Genomic DNA, 5,536 nt, shown 5'->3' on the forward strand with positions numbered 1-5,536 from the left:
TTCCGCTGTGGTGTGCCCCCGCTCCGTGTAGAGACAGGTCGCTACAGTAATGTGCCTTTGAGCGAAAGAGTATGTTTGGATTGTTATGAATACGTGGAAGATGAAGACCATGTCTTATTTCATTGTCCTCTATATATAAGTATTACTGTTAAGCTTTTAAGTATCTGTATGAATATCTGTGATAATGTTTAAGTTTTAGATGATGCGAATAAATTCGCTTTTATTATGTCCAATGATGACCTGGTGTTTTTAACGCCCTAAACCTGCAAACTCATACCGAAAGCTATGATTACACGATGCTATTTAGAAAGTGGTCAAATGCAACATATGACTTTCATTTTTTTAACGAAATCGCGGTGGCCGAGCAGACTAGACGGCTGACTTTGTGTGCTGGCGATTAGGTGCCTGACTCTGAGGGTGCGATTTCGAATCCCGGATGGGACTCAACCAAAAAAGTACTAGAATTTGTACTTTACTAAGAAAGTGAAATCCCAAATATGACATATGTTGCGATGAGCCTTACGGCTTGACTGTATTTTTATTTTAATCTGTAAAACATAATAAGTCGTATGCTCTATAGTAATGAGTCGTATGTGTTTTGTGGAGACAATCCAGCACATGGAGAGGTTGCTTTGGTACGTTTTAGCCTCTTCCAAAATCGTTTGATTGTACAAGATCCCAAAGAACCCTTTTTCGCCCCATTCTGCTCCCATTACTTCATTAGAAGAACAGCCTGATGACACGAGGTTTGTCAAACACCCTGTGAATAATTTGTATTGTGTATTTAACATGTGATGGGGCAGAAGGTTTTGGAATCAGTCAAGTCTTTTCTTCGAGGGAGGAGTATTGTGTGACCTATGTAGAACCATGAAGGAACATTACCTGTGTCCACAAGACAGTGAAATAATGGTTTTAGGACACAAGGAAACAGTTTCCAATAACGGTTTCGAATGCCCTGGAGCTGTACTAGATATAGACTTTTCACAACACTTTTCAGGCAACCTGGTGAGATATAACAGACAAACGACCTAGCCTTTTTTCTCATACAATGCATTATCATAATCACCGACCCATGGTGCCTCAAGTTTTCAATTACCGACCACAAATGTTTCCAGAGCCTTTGACTGGTATCCGAGGGAGGCTGTTTATCATGCTCACCATCACCACTTGTCTTATGTTGCCTGTAGACGTGTTTTTCATTATCTCTATTTTTTTCCGTGAAGTATTTCTTCCTGATTCAGTAAGTTTTACAAGAAGCATTTTTTTCTTTTTGTTTGGTTTAATTTCCTATTTTTTTAAAAAAAATGTCGTTTGTTGTTATCATTAGAGGGTTTGTCTTTAGAAACTGTGTACAGTTCGTCCAAAGTTCGAGCGGCAGCACCGACACAGCAACTTACCTCATAATGAACAGTCCACTGAAGGTTTCCCAGAAACAGCTTAATTTAGTGACTCAATTCTATTTTTGGGGTATTAACAGCTCTTAAACATATTCAGACACCCTAAGTATAAACAATATATCATATGTTCAGATTTTTTTTAAACATCCACGTTTAATTGAAATCATTGAATTGTATGAAGATCTGGCTACTGGCCAGTACAACATCGTCTTTTAGCAACGTAGGCATTTCTGGTAAGACGATTACCAATCTTGCTGCCAAGGCAGCACTCAACAAATCTGTGACACCACTTCTTATTCCATACTCTGATTACAAATCTTGCATTAGAACTTACATCCGTGATGTGATGCAGAAGAATTGGGACACTCAAGTAGGTAAATAAAATACATGAAATAAAACCTTACATTGGTTACACCTACGTTGGCTGTCAGTCCAGATTTGGAGAGGTTATTTTACGACGTATTTGCCATACAAGATATACTCATGCACGCCTGTTAAAAGATGAGGATGCCCTGTTTTGTATCCCTTATGATGAGAGAGTCACGGTCAAGAATAGCCTGCCTGACTGTGTTGAATTCTCCATCATAAGGGATAAGTATTTTACTATGAAAAACGCCCCGTGTGGACCCAGGACAGAATGTGTCCACAGCACCCCATTGCTGGTCGTAAGAGGCGACCAAATTGGGCAACCTGTTTTCCGTGGGTTGAGTCCTGTCTCGTTGGAGGACGGTAGTCTGGTGGTTGAGGGCAGTACGGGACTGAACCATTTTGCTCCTTTTGCTCAACACACCACTTCAGCCCTTACTTCACCCAGACGGGTGGTAGAACTGGCCCAGTTCTATCAATCGGCTGGTCACTCCAAGCCCTGAGCTGCAGCTATGAAATGCTCTAAAAGTTATGAAACTGTTAATTTGATTTTTCATGCTTGGCCAAACTATTTTGAGAAAATATATAATTTCAAATGTATCATGTTTTTTCCTAAAGTCGTATGCCCAGATGGCGGTGGCTCATGGGCCAATCTGATGGAACTATTAATCTTTTAATTTTTCTGCTGGAGTATATCATCCTGCTATCCTTGGTACTGCAAACTGGAGATTCGCTTGAATTTAGCATTGTCCTTGTGATACTCTGTGGTGGTTTGGGAACTCGGATGATGAGTGAGTGAGTGAGTTAATATTCAACGTCACATCGGCAATATTGCAGCCATATCGTGACGAGAACATACGTGATATAAAAACGAAATATATATGCATATTATGAAAACCTGTCGACAAAGGACAGTACAACCACTAGACCATCACAGTTAGTATTTAAGACTAGCGTGAAAACTTAAAAATAGTATCACTATTTGGACAGTACAATATGAAAACAGGCCATAGGTCGCCAACAACTGAAGGTAGAGCACCATACTAGAGGCCATGGGGACTTACGGTACTTCTGCTACCTGCATGGTCCCTAGCTGGATTTACACCATCCCCTCAGCTGCTGGTGACTGTATGCAAGAGTACCCACAAATTAAAATGACAGAAATACTACGGCTAAAAAGAACGAAGATTAGATTTGACTTCAAATGTTTTGGGACTTACGTAACCTCTCGGGAGGACAATAATTTTACGGTACTTTCAACCCCCCTCGAGGATACAGCCACTAACAATCTCAGTTACTAATTTAACTTCCAATCATAAAATGCTTATCTGTCTACAAGTCGCTCAACAAATCTAATTCTTTCAAAACGCAATAATTAAATGAAAACTGACGTTGCTAAAAAGGTCCTTCATAGTTAGTGATTTGAAATAATTATCCCTTGTGATAATCACCTTTCAATAAGTATTCATGAGTATATCTTGTATGGCCAATACGACGTAGGTGTAACCAATATAAGGTTTTATTTCATGTAATTTATTTATACCTACTTGGGTGTCCCACTTTTTCTGCATCAGATCACAGATGTAGTGAGTGAGTGAGTTAATATTTATCGTCACATCGGCAATATCGCAGCCATATCGTGACGAGAACAATACAAATAATCCATGATATATATCAATAATACTTGAAGCAGTCTAAAGACAGTTGACAAAGAACAGCAACATCACTAGTATATCACAGATATTCATTTAAAACTAGTAATTATATCTAAAACAGTTTCATTACTGAGGACAATACAATATGAAAACAGGCCATAGGTCGCCAACAACTGAAGGTAGAGCACCATACTAGAGGCCATGGGGACTTACAGTACTTTCGCTACCTGCATGGACCCTAGCTGGATTTACATCATCACTTCAGCCGTTAGCAATTTCGTCACATCTAACCATACATTAAAACTACACGTATGCTACGATTAAAACAGTGGAAAGCTTTAATTTACCTAGAATGTTACGGGACTTACGTACCCTCTCGGGAGGACAATAATTTTACGGTACTTTAACCCCCCTTGAGGATACTGCCACTAACAATCTCAGTTACTGATTGAAACTTCCATTCGTAAAATATTTGTCTATTTACAACTCAGACAACAAATCTAAATCTTTTAAAAAAGCAATAATTAAATGAGAACTATTATTTAAAAAAGATCCTTCAAGGTTCGTGCATTAAAATATTTATCCCTTGTGATGGAATATTCCACACAGTTAAGCAAGACATGCTTGACTGTGATTCGTTCATCACAAGGGATACAAAACGGAGGATCTTCACCTTTCAATAGATATTGATGTGTATACCTGGTGTGGCCAATACGGCATCGTCTTAAGATGACCTCCTCAAATCCCAAGTAGGTGTAACCAATATTGGGTGTTATTTCATGTAATTTATTGATACCTACTTGAGTGTCCCACCTCCTCTGCATTATATCCCGGATGTAAGATCTGATAACAGCTTTATAATCGGAATAGGGAATAAGAAGTGGTGTCACAGATTTGTTCAGAGCTGCCTTCGCAGCACGATCGGCCATTGTGTTCCCAGTAATACCAACGTGGCTGGGCAACCAACAAAAGACGATGTCGCATTGGCCAGTAGCAAGATCATTATATAACTCAATAATTTGTATTAAAAGTGGATGTTTACATGATACGTTTTTAATCGCCTGAAGACAAGAAAGAGAGTCTGAATAGATTATATATTGTTGATGCTTAGGGTGTTTTTGAATATATTTTAGAGCCGTTAGTATTGCGTTTGCTTCTGCAGTAAAAATAGAGCTATTGTCGGGTAATCGGGAAGATAGTATTCTGGATCCAATGATGGTGGCACAAGCCACGGCGCCACCATCCTTGGACCCATCTGTAAATAAGGATTTGTAACTGGAGTATTTACTTTTTAATTGATTATATTCTTGTCTATATTGTAAATCATTTGTTTCTGATTTTTTTAAATGCTGCCAGTGTTAGGTCAACATATGGTCTCACTAACTGCCAAGGAGGAGACGAAATCAGACGGGAGGGATATATATTTTCTAGCTCAATTTCAGCAGCAGAGAGGAAAGGTTTCACTCTTATACCAAGAGGCGGAACAAGACTTTTTATTGTATAGAGCCTCATAAAGAGGATTGAAAACACAGATAAATGCAGGGTTGGACGTATTGGAATATAGTTTAGTGAGATACTGTAAAGATAATTTGATACGTCGTTGGTTACGAGATGGCTCATCGGCCTCGATGTAGAGACTGTCAACTGGGGAAGTTCTGAAAGCTCCAAGACAAAGTCTTAGACCTTGGTGGTGGACAACATCTAATAGTTTGAGATTGCTGTTACATGCTCCACCATATACAATGGAGCCATAATCAAGTTTCGAGCGGACGAGAGATCTGTATAAGTGCAAGAGGGTAGTTTGGTCTCCTCCCCACTTAGAATTCGAAACTACTTTCAGTAAGCCAAGTGCCTTCAGGCGTTTATTTTCTAAGTACTTAATGTGTGGTAGGAAAGTCAGATGAGAATCAAACATAAGTCCCAAGAACTTGGCTTCCTTTACAACTTTAATGGGTGTGCCATTTAAACATAATTCTGGGTCTCTATGCGGTTTATATTTTCTACAGAAATGTATACAGTTTGTTTTGGACTCAGAAAATTTAAAACCGTTTTCAAGACACCATTTATGGATTTTATTTAGGCATAATAGTAACTGCCTCTCTGTGGCATGCATATTTT

The sequence above is a fragment of the Haliotis asinina genome, chromosome 4 (genome assembly GCF_037392515.1).
Source record: "Haliotis asinina isolate JCU_RB_2024 chromosome 4, JCU_Hal_asi_v2, whole genome shotgun sequence".
Classification (NCBI taxonomy): Eukaryota; Metazoa; Mollusca; class Gastropoda; order Lepetellida; family Haliotidae; genus Haliotis; species Haliotis asinina.